Genomic DNA, 17,055 nt, shown 5'->3' with positions numbered 1-17,055 from the left:
CATGGGAATAATCTGGGATACTGTGTTATCTGTTGAAGCACACTGCAAACAGTTCTTTGTGTGCAGCAAACGATGCAAACACTTTGTAGCCAAGCCCTACCTAGTTTCTCCTGGCAATAAAAGTACACTTTCCTTCCCTTGTTTCTCTTTCTGTAATTTCTTCAAAGTCTGATTAGCAGCATGATAATTGTTGAATGCCTTCACAATCGCTTTGTCAATATTGTCTTAATTGTATTCACACTTACTATATCCTTGGCCAGAAGATTCAACCCATGAGCAAGACAGCCAAATACTATTAAATGAGGATACATACTTTGCCTTTAATATTTACCATGTAGCTCTCATGTTTGTGACTGCTGGGCTTCAACTAGCTGCTCTCGGGTGACTCTGATCTCCTAGTGCTTGTCCCCACCCCTTCCGGGCTGGTTTGTCACTGGGGTAGTTCTTCCTCCTGCATCGCCAACCCCGTTCTCTCCTGCCACGTCTTGATGTTCCTCAGTTGGTGGGGCTAGTTAGCGGGTCCCTCGGTGGCCCAGGCTAGGCCTGACGGTTGCTCACAGGGCTCTGCCACCCCTACACCCCAGCCTCACACTGCCTTTGGTGCACCGCCTTGTAGTTATCTGTGGTCTTCCCCGCAGACCACGACCGCTGCTCTGTGTCCTGGAGCCAATGACGGGAGACTCTGCTTGCCCTGGCAATGCTACATGCCCTAACCCTGTCCCGTGAGGAACCTTCCCCACTGTTGCCTCTATCAAGGTTTCCCTACGATCCCCACCATGGGGCACACCTCTGGCCTCTGTCCCCCTAGTTTGGGGACTCTGGAACAATCACTGCAGCACCGCCAACCCACCACCTATTCCAAGTTCCCGGACCCTTAAAGGGGAGGGAGGACACTCCCCTCTATCTGCCACTTCCTGACCAGTTCCGATCCCTCGTTCAACATCCTAGGTCCTGGTGTTGATCCCCGCCCTGATTACCCTCCTTCAGGGTTGTCCCCAGCTCTTCACCTCTTGGCTCGGTGTCCTCCAAGCCCACCATCCCAGCACTCACTTCTGAATCCAGCGGCACCCCCAGGGTTGCTTCAGCTTTCCCTCACTCAGTCAGCCAGTCACTCCTTTGATGGTCAGCGGGGTCTTCATCGTGGTGTTTCTCTCCTCAGCCACCATTACCTCCTGCTTGCTGGATCCCCAGAGGCTTGCCTGTGGAGCCCACTCTGCTGCCAACATTGGCTGCAGTTTGGTCTCCGGGTTATCCTTCCCCTCCACAGCAGCGGCCGCCATTTTTAACTTTGCTGGCCAGTGTCTGATGCTGACGTCACTGCCCAGCCGCATCTGTACAAAGAGGTGGCTAACAAGCCGCGTGGGTTTCTCCCTCCACTCCACACGTGATCCATCCCGGGCTGCAGGTAAGTGCCCTGCATTACTTCGGCTCCCAGGACAATGTTACTTACATTATCAGTTACAAGGGCTTGTACCCTGGAGGGACCTGCACTTTCAATCTCTTCACTCAGTAATTTGGCTACATATTCACCTGTATGACGAGAAGATTTGGTAGCAATTGCTTTTAGGAATATTGTTTCAGGTGTTGCTAACATAATGTTCAATAAGGGATTTCCTTGTATATCAGTCCATCCATCTGACATCAGAGTCAGTGATTCTGCTCAACCAATCCTTTGAATAACCATTATTTGAACTCTGTCATACTCTCTAAGAGAGAATGTGATCAGCGATAATGTGACAGTAACTTATATGGGCGAATTAGTTTGTAATATTCCTTCCAGTATTAATTTTCAGTTATGGAAAGAGGTGTACCACTTGCAATATAGCTTGGGCTAAAATCTCATATGCTTTTTCTTGATCTTCTTTTGACATTTGGTCCACAAAGCTTGATAAAAAGCATTACTGTCTTGAACAGCTACTCATGGTGGATCACGTATCTGGTGATAGCGATCTTGAAAGCAAGAATCCTGCTTTTTCTTCCCCCAGACCTGTCAGCTCAACATCTTCATTTTCCATTTTTTTGAAAATCTGCTATTTCACTTGAGCTACCAAGTTCCTGCAACAAAAGAGGGGAAAATATATTTATTTTAGCCTATTCTAGTCTGACCTCATCCATCCATCAGAAGAAGGAGAAACGGCAGGGAGCTTGCTTCTCCCCTCCCTGCCAGAAAGAACACTGCTGCTCAACTTGCTGCTCAGTTGCCCTAGGACTGCAGAGCCAAAGGGAAGTATAATCTGGCCTCTGCCATTGGCCAAAGGACTAAGCGCACTCTGCTGGGTTGAAATAGTTAACTATTTATCTATTATGTAATTAAAAAAATATTATTAAGCCTATGCCACTTGGGGTGCTTAGTGCAAGCAGAAAAGCAGGATACAAATATTTTAAATAAATAAATAAATAATAGCCCAGAGTTGCATTAACAACTTTTAACATTATAATGTTTAAAAACAATATAAATGCAAGTCTATACTGTGTGTTGTTTAACATTAATTTGTTTACCTACATAGGATTGCTGAAGTAGACTTTTCTCAGATGATGTTGTTCAACCACTTTGTTGTATTAGCTTTCTGTATATGGCTTGTACTCTTTCAAGACAGTTTCTACACATTGTTAAATGTTTCTTCATTCTGGTTGCATTGTTAACATACTCCTGCCCACTGTATTTACATCTACCAACTTTCTTCCTTCCTTCAGTGGCTTGAACTTCACTATGATGATGCCACACACTATTTTTCTGATTAGGCATTATTATGACTAATTCAAACCAAAAGGACTAAAAACTAACAGATCTTATGCAAATACTTCTAACTTCTCCAACTCAAGAAAAGAAATGAGACACTGCTCTGTGTGTTTGCTGAACTGAAAGTGAAACAAAAATGAATCACAGTTTTAGTTTTGATTTTGCTTTCACTTGCAGTCTGAGATGAAATACAAATTTTAGCTTTGGTTTTGATTTGACCTGCATAGCCAATTAGGTGAATTTATAACTTGATTTTTGGTTTGGATTATTATGTTGAGTGTATTTACCCTCCTGTTTACAAATCAGTAAAACATATACAGGTGACCCTTACCATTCACAGGGGATATATTCCTATGATCCCTGCAAATGGCAAAATCTGTGAATAGGGCACTGCGTTCATGAATGCAATCTGTGTTCATGAACTCAGTGCCCACAGTGCCTGGGGGGTGGTGGGGGCAGGAGCAGGAGCGTGGTAGTGATGGCGGGAGCCCAGCAGTGGTGGGTGGGAACTGTTAGCAAAATTGAGTCAGTTGCCCATACACCGAAGGACAACTCGGCCTTGCATCGTGGGCACTAGCCGTGATAATATAAGTCAAGAGACATAAGAGTGCCAGTAGTAAATTTATTACTTCTGCAGAAGGGTGGTCTCCCTTCTTAAGGACCAAGAGCTACCCCGATGGGTTTTTAACTTCCGTATTTATATGTTCCTCTTATATATGGTTAGTTGCATGCGCAATAAAGTTATTGTTATATAACATGTTTTTCTGTTAGTTATGATTATCTCTCACGATTGAAGTCATCATAAAAGCGCCTTTCTTTTTCCAGTTGAATCAGCTTAGGCCCCAGAATAAATTTCTTCTGTATCAGCGCTTATGTTTCCTTACTTAAAATTATGCTCAGTATTACACATATATCTGAACTTACGAACTTATGAACTACTCATACTTAAACTTATAACCTACTCAATAAGCAAGCTAACCCATCATCTATATCAGAACCTGGCAGCAGCAGTGGGAGCCTGGCGGCAGCAAGCACAGAGCTCCCAAGGAGCTCTGTTAAGTGTTTAAAATATATTTAAAATGCAGGTTTGGCATTTGCGAATATTTGAAACTGTGAATGCTGAACCCACAAATACCGTGGGTTTTCTGTATGTACTCTATCACACACTTCTTAGGGATAATCACCTGGAAAATATTAAATACAACTTTGAAACTACCAAGCTTGCCTAATATTGTATTGGCATCCATTCATTGTTACTAATTAATTTTATGAAAAAATGAATTTTTAGAAATGGAAAATTTCCCATGGAAAAATAAAGCTGTGGCCACCGGGCTTTGAATAACTGCTCTCAAGCAATCTTTGCTCTGTGGATAGATGTCAACCACCTGTCGGGATCGTGTCTGTGCCGGAGTAGCTCTCTTCTTCCCATGTCACCAAGCCCGCTCTTACCTGCCACGACTTGCTGTTCCTCAGTAGGAGGGGTTGGTTGACGAGATACCCGGTGGCCCGGGATTCACCTGGCAGTCACTCATGGGGCTCTGCCACCCCTGCCTCATGCCACCTTCAGTGCATCACTTGTCTGTTGTTCTTGTTCCCCACTGTGGGGCAATGCCTCCTGGCCTGCCTTTAAGTGCCCGCGGCCCCTAGCCACTGTGACCGCTGTAAGGACCTTACTAGCTGCCCTCCTCACCTTTACCCCTTTCTTCAGGGGGGGACATATACAAAGAAAAAAGTAAACTTACAGAGACTTCTCTTCAGCCTTGGTCCCCGGGGTACACACCCCTAGCTCTCTGCCCCTTTGTCAGGGGTGACTAAATAAACAGAACAACAAAAATGCAAAACACCAGGTCCCTCCCTATCCTCTTATTAGCCTACCCCAAACACTCCCTGGGTTTCCTTCTGGTCCACCCCGGACCAATCACCTCCAGTGTTCATCTCTTCTGCCCATCTGGAACTGGCAGCGATGCCCGCCCCAACTGCACCCTCTCAGGGCTCTCTCGGGATCTTCCCTCCCTGGCACGGCTTTCTTCGTGCCCCATCATCCTGGCACCCCACCTGTGGGTCGCATCGCTCCCAGATGCTACTCTAGCCGTGCCTTCAGGTGCCGTGCCTGCAGTTCCCATGTTGTCTGGCGCGGGCTCCTGTCGGGAGGTTCGGCCTTGCTCTGCCTGTGTCCCTCCTGGCTTTCCTGGCTTTCCTGGCTCTGCAGGTCTTGTGGCGAAGGTTCGTCTTATCACCAACAGCAGCTGCAGTTCCTCGCCCATGCTATCCACCCCCTTTGCTGTTCTTATTGCTGCCAGCCGGTGTCTGACACTGACGTCATCAGCCGGCTGTAATTGAACAAAAAGGCAGCTAATGAGCAGCACGGGTTCCTCCTTCTGCCCTATGCACATCCCATCCCAAGCTGCCGGTAAGTGCCACTCATTACTTTGACTCCCGGGACAAAAGCACTGGAAAATTTTCTACCCCACGTCTCTGCCTATGAATACACTCCTCTGTCAGACACAATTAGGATCAGGAAGAAAAAGACTATTCTTCTGTCTTTTCAAGGTAGTGATATTTATAGTCCTTTAGTCACATGGTCACCAATTAGACATGTTTCTGTTTTTCATAAACATACCAATTTCTGTCCTCTCTCCCTCCTCAATACCAGGATCCTCCTGCTTCAGATATGGGTAGAATATACACCCATTACTAAGCCATTTTATCAGACTTTTTTGCAGAAAAACAAGTTACCTAATGGTATAACTTGTGCACAGGTGCTAACTCCATAAATGCATTCAAGTCAAGGCTAAGCCTTGTGGGCTTAATGGACAATTTGAGTCCTGTCAGGCATCAAGAGGCTGAACTGTCTCCACAGTGTTTACAAGCAGTGTTCATAAGCAGCATAATCTGTGCGCCATCTTTCAGGAAGATTCTAACGTTTTTTATATTATTTTTTCTCTTTATCATATCATGCTTTATGGGCCTTGTGCCCTGCAGTTTTCATTATTTATTCTAGTCCTGTGCTGGCCTTTTCAGGCTTTTGAGTATTATGTTGGTGGGTTAGGCTATTTTCTGTATTGTTCTCTCTAATGTTTCCCCAAGTCACCCTCTTTTTATCTCTCCCTGTAGCGTCCATCCTATCACTTGAGGAAGCCTTATTGATGACATTCTTAGCAAGGTCTACATGTCTATCATGTTCTTTATGCCATACCTAATTTTCAGGTTGGATTTCTCTATTTAGAATTTCTGATGTAAGAAACATTTTCTAATGGACTTCAGGGAATTTTTCGAAGCTATTTACTCTGGAATAAAATTGCATTAGGAAGCAGGGAGAGACGGAGGCACCAGTCCCTGGTGTTGACCCTGGAGGAATGGAAGGGCAAGCAAAAAAAGCAGCAGCTGTCCTGCTAGTCCAGTGACTGCTGTATCACAGGCAGCAGTCACTATCACTGCCTCATGTACAGTTGTTGTCCAGGGTGCTCAAGCATCCAGTGACATCTCTGAGTAAACTTATCATTTCACATAAATAAATTAATAAATAAACCCAACTCCCCCAAAATCTGAAAGCACAACAGAAACCAAAACAATAATATACGGTGGTAAGAAGGTAGAGAAAGAAGGAAATTTAAAAAGATAAAGGGAATATAATATAATTAAATATAATTAGATTAACAAGCAAAAATGAAAAGAAAAAAGGTTGGTGGCAAATTAATTAGTGTGGAGCTGCATAAATCAGCCAAGATAATATTAAGAGTTTTCCAACAATGGTATGTACAAAGTAAGAAAGGAATAAAGCTACAGTTTTTGGTCAGTATTCAATGAAAAGACCATTTAGAGAAGGCAGAAAAGAAGCAATGCAGTTGATAAGTAGCACTTTATATCCATCTTTAGTACTGATAACAGGGTTGTTTTGCACAAGTGGGATAATACAAATATGATATAAACAAGCTAGTAAAATATTAGCACAGTAAGACAAAGATCCTGGTCCAAGCAGGATGTATCTCTGCTTGTGAAAGCCAGCAAGTAAGTAAGTGACCATTTCCATTTATTTTGTTTATTACCATATTTTTGTAATATTTCTTTAGAAAGTTATCCAGAGACTGAGGAGTGGCAAGTACACTCACATTATATTTTTAAAAGGTTTTAAAAGAAAAACTTCTTTGGTTTGGGTCTAACGGTCAGTGCAGGGGGCTTAGGCCCAAGACTTCTCTGATCCATTGGGAACCCAGTCACTGATCCCTTAGAAATGATCTTAGAATCATACAAAATTAGGGTTGAAAGGGAGCACAGGAGGTCACTTAGTCTAACCCCCTGCTCAAAGCAGGAGTCCCCAGATGCATTGTCCCAGCCAAGGCTTTGTCTACTCAGGTCTTAAAAACCTCCAAGCTTGGATACTCTGCAGCCTCACTGAGTAACCTGTTCCAGTGCTTTACTACCCTCCTGGTGAGAATGTTTTTTCTCATATCTAACCTAAATTACCCTTGCTGCAACTTGAGACCATTTCTCTTTGTTCTGTCTTCTGGCATCACTGAGAACAGTCCAGATCCATCCTTTTTGGAACCACCCTTCAGATAGTTGAAGGCTGCTATTAAACTCCCTCTCGGTCCTCTCTTTTCCAGACTAAATAAGCCCAGTTCCCTCTGGTAGGTGATGAAATACAATTCAGAACTAGTGTGTAAAGGATTGACATGACAGCTTGTTCAATGATGACAAAAAGGCTTTATTTACGACAAATATTCACTGTTAAATGAGTCTAAAGCAGAGCAAAGCCCAGTATATTTAGCTGTAAAAGTGATAGTTTCTCACCAATACAGGCAAGAGGTGGTCTCAGTCTTGTCATCTTCTCAAGGCATGGATCTGTTCACCAGAAGATCAGCTGGGTGCAGTAGCAGTTCTTGTCAGAATGATTTTTCATTATTGAAGCATGAGCATGTGCTGTTAGCTGTTTCAGGAGCCACCTATCAAAGCCCATGTGGAGAATGTCTCTTCCTACATATAAACACAAGTTAATTGCAAAGAAATATTTACTATACTAATTCATCAAGGATAGACATTTCACATAGATCCATACCAGACAAATAGGAGTGTGCTTAAAATCATCATAAATATAGTAAGATAAACTGGAAGAGTAAGAATAGTAAGATAAGCTGGGCTGCAGTGAGTGCCTGCATCTGTCCTTGAAGCTACAGGGACAGTTTCATGTAAGATCCAGACTCTGGACAGAAAGACACTTTTCAGGTATATTGACCAGCTGCAGGGTCAGGTTTCTCAGACAGTATGACCTCTGTAACATCAGAATGTGTGGCATCAGCTGTTTTTTTTAGACCAGTTGTGGAAACTGCTCAAGAAGAGCCAAAGAAGCCTGCTGCTGTTGCTGGTGAAAAGCTGGCTACCCCTCAAATGGGCTGCATGAGAAGGGGCACTGTCCAGCCCAAATACTTACAGGACAGTGTTACTTAGGGGAAAGGGTGTTGTGTGTTGAGTGTCTGTAGATAAGCTTTGTACTCCATCAACAAAGGGTGCTGCCTGAACTGCATTATCTTGTGTTGCTGTTCACTGTTCTGCTTTAGTGTTAAGGGTAGTTAGTTGTTGTGAGTAGTTCCCCTGTTCTTCCCTGTGTGATCTCCCTGGGACAAGAACCACCACATACAATAGCTTTAACTGGATGTGTTGATTGCTTCTTTTACTTTTTTGACTAAACTCATGGTCATATCTGCAAAGGTTCATTTTGTGGTCAGTAAGAACCAGGTTTTGGGAGTGTTTTTCTTTTACCACACTTCTCTAGGCTGTTCTGTCCAGGGGTGGATCCAGGGTTGGTGCAGCAATGTAGTCACACACCCCTTTCATAGATTCATAGATTTACAGATGCTAGCAACTGCAAGGGACCTCTTGAGATCATCAGGTCCAGTTCCCCTGCATTTGGGCAGGAAAGACTGCTGGGATCAGATGACCCTAACAAGGTGTGCATCCAGATGTTTTCTGAAGATATCCAGAGTAGGTGATTGTACCTTCTTTGGGGGGGAGTCTATTCCAGACCCTGGACACTTAAGTTATAAAGAAGTTTTCCTTATATCTAATCTAAGGTGGTCTTCTAGTCTTCCCTTGGGGAGCCCTGGTGAACAGATGTTCTCCCAGTCTCTGATGTGGTCCCCTTAAGTACTTATAGACTGCCACCAAGTCCTCTCTGAGTCTTCTCTTCTCCAGGCTGGACAGACCCAAATCTCTCAGCCTCTCATTGTATGGCTTACTCTCCACACCTCTAACCATATGCGTAGTCCTCCTTTGGACTCTCTCAAGCCTCTCCATATCCTTCCTGAAGTGTGGTATGCAGAACTGGATGCAGTACTCCAGCTGTGGCCTCACCAATGCTGAGTAAAGCAGGAGTATGACATCCTTAGTCTTGTTTGAGATGCATCAGTAGATGCATGCCAGTGTTTTGTTTGCTTTGCTAGCTACGGCATCGCATTGGTGACTCATGTTTATTCTATGGTCTTTGGTGGTATACCACACCCGCATTTTAGCACAGCTCTTTCTGGGTGCACTGCATGTGCTGCAAGCTCTATGAGCTCAGTGCTGGTTGGCATGGCCTCTGCATGGAGTCCCTGCTTTCATGCACCTCTGGAGCCTGGTGCTCTTCACATTCCCCCTCCCTTCTGTTCACCCCATGCTGAATTCAGCACCAGGGGAAAAAAGAGGAGGAGCGAGCAGAGATGCTCAGCTGTTTGATGCACCACTGGAAGGCTCACTGCTTGTCTGGTTTCCACCTCTCCCTGCTGCTGAATTTGATGGGAAAGGTGGAGGGAGAGAGAGAGGGAGGGAGGGGAAGAACAAAGAGCAGTAAGTTCTAAGAATGGGTTACCAGCAAATTCTAAATATGGATTAGCATATTTCCAGCATCAAAAAAGAGGACACCTGGGAGGGGGATAGAGGAGGAGGGGCATATAAATGTGGGAATCATATGCCCACGCCCTGTCCTTTACTCCTAAGCCCCTGCCCCCCCAGCCCTGCTGGTGCCCCTCACTCCTGACTGGCAGCCCCCTGCCCTGCCCTCCCAGTCCTACTGATGCTCTTCACTCCTGACCTGCAGCAGCAGCCCCTGCCCCCCAACCCTGCTGGTGCCCCTCACTTCCAACCCGCAGCAGCATCCTTGGCCCCCCAGCCCTGCCATTGCCCCAAACTCTCGACCTGCAGCCCCCTTCCCTGGCCCCCAGACCTACCAGTGCCCCTCACTCCCAACCTGCAGCCCCCTGCCCTGTCCCTGAGCCTTGCCAGTGCCCTTCACTCCTGACCTGCAGTCCCTGCCCCCCAAGCATTGCTGGTGTCCTGCACTCTGGACCTGCAGACCCTGCCCTCTCAGCCCTGCCAGTGGCCCTCACTCTTGACCTGCAGCCCCTCCCCCCCAGCCCTGCTGCCCAAGCAGCTCCCCCATTGCATGCATGCTCACACACACATTCTCCCTCTCTCAGTCTCTCTCTCTTTCTGGCTTGCCTGGGCCTGGGCAGGAAGCACGTGACCCCCGAAAGCCAATCGTCTTGCCTGCTGCTCCCAGCCCCAAGCAGCCAGGCCTGGAATGCAGAGGAACAGCAAAAAACCCAGACACTTTGCACTTATTTTAAAAACCTGCCTCGATGCAGAACAGGGAACCAAAAAAGAGGACATGTCAAGACATATGGTAACCCTACTCTGGGCAGCCCTTGCGCTAGGGAGCTCAGAAATCATAGGCAGAGCTCCAACAGGAGTTGCTGAGAGCTCATTGGCATCCAGGATCTAATGAGGGGTAGTGGCCACATGGCCTTCAGCTGTGTGGCACATGTACACTGATCTCTCTTCACAGCACATGGACCACACCTTCAAAGGGAGTTTGGTCACAACCCTATCACCACAATCCTGGATTTGCTCATGCCTAGGCCCTTTGAAAATGTCTAACACTGTCAACAAATGATCATATATTTTCACCTAACCATATTCAGTTCATAAGAACAAACTGTGATTTTAATTGAATTATAGGTGAATACACATAATCCAGTTTTCCTCATCAAATGATAAAATATCAAGTTACTGTAGCTGTTACTTTTCAGTGCTGCTAGAGCTTTCAAAAACAATTATTTTTAACAACTATTATTATTTTCCAACACTAAAATACCTGTAGCAGGCCTACCCCAGCACTAATGGTCTTGACTAATAGATTTTATTCTATACATAAGACAAGGATCTTTGTAGGTGATATCTTTTTTTGGACCTACTGCATGGCTGGGATAGATTTAGATTAGAGATATTCATCCCCAGAGGCTAAATCCAGTCTGCAGAACAACAGCATCTGGTCTGATGATCTCCCCATGTGTCAGGAAATTTGATACTGTCATGCCTCCTCCACGTGGCAGATTTGAGAGCCAGGTCACCCTCTGTGGATGGCCAGAAGTGAGTCAAGCCACATCTTTTCCCACCCCTACAGCCAGATTGAGGCCAGGCCATGCCCCCTTCCCCTTGAATGGCCTGGCTGGGTCTGGGCTATTCCCTTTCCTGGCCATCACACAGCTGGATTGGGGCTGGGCTTCCCCCTGCCTTCCACCATGTGGCCGGATCAGACCTACCACTGGGATTCAGGCCACGGATGGTCTGTGCACCATCTCTCTGGCCCATAGGCAAAAAGGTTGAGCAGTACTGTTTTAAACAGAAATGCTTTTGAGTGTAGGACTGTCAGGATCAACTGGGCAAAGGTGGTCTCTCAGTGAATTATTGTAAGCAGGATGGGGTCACACCAGATATCTGTGTCTGGCTATCTGTCAAGGTTTGGGTCTTCATGCCAAGTGCTGAAGCAGTATCATAATCAGGGAGTAAGTTAGATAGATCATAGCTGGAGGTCCAGAGTTAGGGCAAGGACTGTGGTGAGGCTGGGATCAGGCAGGAGCAAAAGGAACAAGGCAGGAGCAGGGCAAAGGTCCAAGGAGCACACATACAAGCTGTGTTGCTGGGACAAGTCTCACAGGAAGTAGGAGGGGTTTTATAGCACTCCTGTCAGGGGCTCACAGTGCCTATATGTTTCCCCTGGTCATAGAATTATAGTGAAGTAGGGCTGGAATTGACCTATAGAGGTCATCTAGTTCAACCCCCTTGCCCGAAGCAGGATCATCGCTATCCAAATTATCCTATACAACCATCCTGATTCCTTATTAATATTATGGGAGGAACAAGGCTGGGCTGGGGCTGGTGTCTGACCAGTGGTACTGAGAACCCAGCCCTCTGTCTCTGGCCTGGCCACCCTGAGTTCAAGTCTCATAGTTCTAACAAAGCCACTTTTCTTCATGTCTGAGAAAAAAACAGGCACAGGTAGAGTTAAGCTCTGTGTAAAAACACATAAATAAATAAAACAGTCTTCTAAGATGTGAAACTGGAGAAAAGAAATATTACCAGGAGTAACTAACAGACAAGACAATTGCAGAAGAAAGGATAGCTTAATTGGTGGAAGATCAAGACTATTCAAAGGACAAGAGGAACTTCACCCTATAGATTGAAGAAAAGTTAGTAGGGATCAGGTAGATTATAATGAGCCATAAAGCCAATGTCTTTGTGTAGTCCTTGGTTCTGTGTGTCCAGCAAGCTTATGAATTCTTGTTCCCAGGCTCTCCTTTTGAAGCTGTTTTATAGATTTCCTTTGAGTGCAAAAATTATGAGGTCACAGAAAGAGTGGCTATTTTATGAAAAATGTTCTATTGGTGTTGATGTGTCTGTCATGTTATTCTTGTGATCATCCATTCAGGTGCCTAGTTTTTGTCTACTTTCAATAATATAATTTCCATTAGACTATTTGATGCACTGGATGAAATATACCATATTCTGGGTTAGATATGTGTAGGATCCATGGATTTTCATGGTTTGTTGTAGGGTCAAGGAGGGGGAGGTTGACTGATTGTACAATTAGAGGTCTGAAGAGTAAGTCATATGAGGAAAAGGCTGAGAGATACAGGACTGTTCAGCCTAGAAAAGAGAAGAATTTGGGGGGATTTGGTGGCAGCTTACAAATATATCAGGGGAGAGCATGAAGGGCTAGGCGAACAACTAGTCACCAAAGCACCCCAGGGGGAAATCAGGAGCAATGGTCATAAACTCCTAGAAGAAGGCTTCAGACTGGATATAAGGAAAAACTTCTTTGCATTTCATGTGATCAGACTCTGGAATAGACTCCCAGCAGGGGTGGTGCAGGCACTTACCCTGAAGATCTTCAAAAGAAGACTGGACGTACACCTTGCTGGGGTTATTTGACCCCAGCAGTCTTTCCTGCCCAGAGCAGGAGGGGTGGACCCAATGATCTCACAAGGTCCAGCCCTAAACTTCTGTGAATCTGTGATTATTCAGTGGGAAGACCCCTCTATCTGTGCCATTCTTTATTTTTTGTCGAGGCAAAACATAATTTGTTCAGATGGAATCACCTTTCCTGTTGTGCAGTGAAATTTGGTGCTGTAGAAAATAAATGTCTGGGAAGGACATGAGTGGACTTGCTTAGAAAGAAGTATAATTTGCTCTTTTAGTATGACTCTTGGTGTTGAATGATTATTGTGAATAAAATACCAGTACTTGTTTGACAGCTCTAAATGCAAGAAATAGGTAATCCCATCGAAACAGGATCCATTGGCACAGGACCAGTGAACAAGCCATCAAAAAGGGGAGTTTGAGTGGGGAGTTTTTTGGGAAGTTTGCCCAGGCATTTTCTTTCTCATCCTTTCTTCATTGTAAGCTTGCTGAGTAGAAGGAGAAAGAGGATTTTTCCCCCCTGGACATAGCAGCAGAAGAGGAAGAATGAACTAGTAGGAGGATCAACAGGAGGACTAGAAAAAGCTGTAGTGCCAAAGCCCCGGCCACTGACAGCTCTTCTTCTGCCTATACCGGTGCAGGATCTGTTCAAGGTATGGCCACTGATCACTGAGGGCCTGGCCTAGCTTTGAAGAGACTGGGATCTGAATGTCTCTGCCAGGGACAGCCAAGTGCTGGAGTGCTTGTGGTGTGAGACATGCCTCCTGGTGGATTCTCTCAAGAATCTGGTAAGGGAGCTGCAGATGGAGGTGGACTGGCTCAGAAGCATCTGTGAGGATGAGGCCTCCATTGATAGGATGCACATAGAGACCCCCATCATCATGGACAAGGGACAGCCAGGGAAAGCATTGACACACAAGACACAGGTACTCTGCTGGAAGCTGGCAACTTGTCAGCTCTAGCAATACACATCCCTCCTCTTTTGCACCTTCAGCTGTTCACCTGGAGAACAGATATGAAGCCCTGGCATCGGATGAGAAGGAGCCCACTCCAGGGGCAGGAGAGGCCAGGTCACTGAGACGCTGCTGCCAAGAGAAAGCAGCAGGTGGTGGTAGTTGGTGACTCCCTTCTGTGGGGCAGGTATCCATCTTCCAGCCTGACTCGTTGGCTTGGGAAGTTTGGTGTCTTGCCAGAAGCCTACATCTGAGGCATCATGGAAAGGTTGCCAAGACTTACCAGGCTCTGTAACCGCTATTCCATGCTACATGTGGGTACTAATGATATAACCGGGGTGACCTTAAGCAGATCAAAAGTGACTACTTGGCTCTGGGCACAAGAGTGAAGGGAAAGGTGGCCCAGTTGGTGTCCTTGTTGATTTTTTCAGTCAAGAATAAAGGCCCAGATAGGAGCAAATGCATACTGGACATCAACACATGCCTGCATAAATAATTTTTGCCAGCAAAGCTTTGTTTTCTTTGACCATGGAGTGATATTCCAGGAAGATGAGCTGCTGGGAAGAGATGGGGTCCACCTGATGAAGGGAAGGAAGAGTGTTTTCAAGGCTTGGTAATTTAGTGAGGAGTGTTTTAAATTAAGTTCATTAGGGATGGTGACAAAAGCCCAGAAATAAGTAAAAATCCAGGGACCTGGAGGCAAACTTAGTAAGGGGAAGTGACACTAGAAGCCTTAGCAATGTTCTCAGGGAGAGGATAAGACAGTCCGTTAGATACCTGGAATGTTTATATGGTAATGCAAGAAGCATGGGGAACAAACAGAAAGAATTAGATGTTCTTGTACAAGCACGGTTCACTTGAGTAGAGTACAGTCATGGATGAGCTTAGCTCATTCAGAGAGCATAGGGGCATGGGAGAAGAAAGGTGTTGCTCTATCTTATAAAGTCAATGTACACATGTTGAGAGGTGCAGTACAAGTTGGAAGATAGGCCTGTAGAAACCTCTGTGTAAAGGTCAGAGGAGAGAGTGGCAGGAGGAATGACAGTGTGGGTATCTTTTACAGGCCACCAAACCAGGAGGAAGAGGTAGATAAAACCTTCTTTAAACAACGGATGGAGGCTTCCAAATTGCAGGACTTGGTTCTCATGGGGAACTTTCATTATCGGGACCTGAGAAGCAAGACTTATGAAGAAAGGCTGAAAGAGCTGGGCTTATTTAGTCTGGAGAAGAGAAGATTTATGGAGGCTTTGATAAAAGTTTTCAGATAGTTGAAGGGCCATTACAGAGAGAATGGAGATGGGCTTTTTTTCTGTGGCTGTAGTGGGGCGGATTAGAGCAATGGCTTCAAGCATCAGCATAGGAAATTTAGGTTGGAGAAGAGGAGGAATTTTCTGACTATGAGGTAGCATTGGAACATGCTACCTAGAGAAATTGTTGAATCTCCATCTTCATAAGTTCTCTATAAGGTTAGACACTTGGCTAGGATCGTTTAGTCAGGAATGATCCTGCCTTGAACGGGGGCTGGACTAGATGACCTTGTGAGGTCCTTTCCAGCCCTATGATCCTATGATCCCCAGTCATTGAAATAAGATTAAATAAATGGCTGTGTAATTAATGCTACTGGATTAAGGGCCTGTTGAAATTCATGTTACAAATCACGTTCTATCTTTTCTCAGTAATATGATGATGGAATGCTCACTATTGATTTTAAGACAAACCTGCTTAACAGAAACATGAGTGTATTTCCCTATTCGATATTACTACATATTTAAAACTCTGTATCACTCTCCAGTTACAAAGAAAAAGAACTACAGTTTCATCCATTTTACTTTCATTAAGGAAAACTCAGGCACGAGCCTCTTTCTGCTACTGTCTTTACTGCTTTACTGCTTATCTTGAGAGTCATAGCTATTGCATTATGCAGTTTCTTTGCCTTTTAAAATCAGCATCCAAATGTATAAGGCAGTGGTTCTCAGCCTTTTTAGACTCACAGCACCCTTTGGAAATGCCGACTTTTTGTTTCCCCTAACGTTTTGACTATGGGAAAATAATAAAGATTTTTTCTGTTGTGAAAACTCAGGAAGACCAGAAAAAGATTTGACTTGCATCAAAACAAGAGTAAGACAGTCATTTACACAGGAGGCTTAAATGACAATTAACTCAAATTAGCCACAATTGTTCCAAGGCAAACTACAAATTCTGATATTTCACAAGTAGTTAATAGTGGGCTTGTCCCTCTGTAATGTCTTTGGATTGCTGTGAGACAAAATGCTCAAACATGTATTAAACCGGCAGTCTGTTTTTAGGGTAAAACAAGTGATTAATCTACCCTGGGACAAAAACTTTTATCCTCGGATCCTACACGCCTACAAACTCATCATCCCATTTTACTTTCTGTGAAGTACCTGAATTAAAACTTTGCCCCTGGATAATCAAGGCTAATTCTAATTATTGCCATTCATGCTGCTTATGTAAACAATTGTCCTGGCCTGTTTTGATGCAAGTCAAAATTCTGAACAATCAGCCCTGGATTGACTCAGCCATCTGTTTTTACCCTTATATATGTTGGCAGCACTGGAGGACCATCACAAAGTGCTGTCTCCTGTGTCATTTTCTTTTATGTTAGCGCTCATATTTCCAAGTATTTGCAATGAGCTTTGCTCATGAGCCCATCTACTGACCCCAACATGACTGGACTGCTTTACATCTTTGGTGAGCACTTTGGCACTAGATTTCATATGCTTCCTGAAAACAGATAAGATCCATCGTGGGCAACTGGTCTAAGGATTTAGAAATCAAGGGCTCCAGGACCCCTCAAACACAAACCAGTGCTGCTTTCACTTGACTTCAAATAAATTTTAGCATGGACTGAGAATCCACTTGTGACTCTGAAGTAGTCTGCCTCCCATACCTGCAAGTCAGAGCAGAACATCCCTTCAGTGTTCTGGCTGTTCCAGTGACTAGTATACTACAACAAAGGCCCTATTTTCTGCATGGATAGCGCTAGCCAATGCATTACTGAGTATGGTTCCAGCTTCAGGTTTTCCTTTCTAGCTACAGAGAAGCTGAGGACTCAGTAGTGAGCAATGACTCCCTGCCAGCCTGTTAGGCCAGTGTTTTTCAACCTTT

The sequence above is a fragment of the Crocodylus porosus genome, unplaced genomic scaffold, assembly GCF_001723895.1.
Source record: "Crocodylus porosus isolate Cpor-Errol unplaced genomic scaffold, CroPor_comp1, whole genome shotgun sequence".
Lineage (NCBI taxonomy): Eukaryota > Metazoa > Chordata > Crocodylia > Crocodylidae > Crocodylus > Crocodylus porosus.
Note: the sequence above shows the minus strand (reverse complement) of the source record.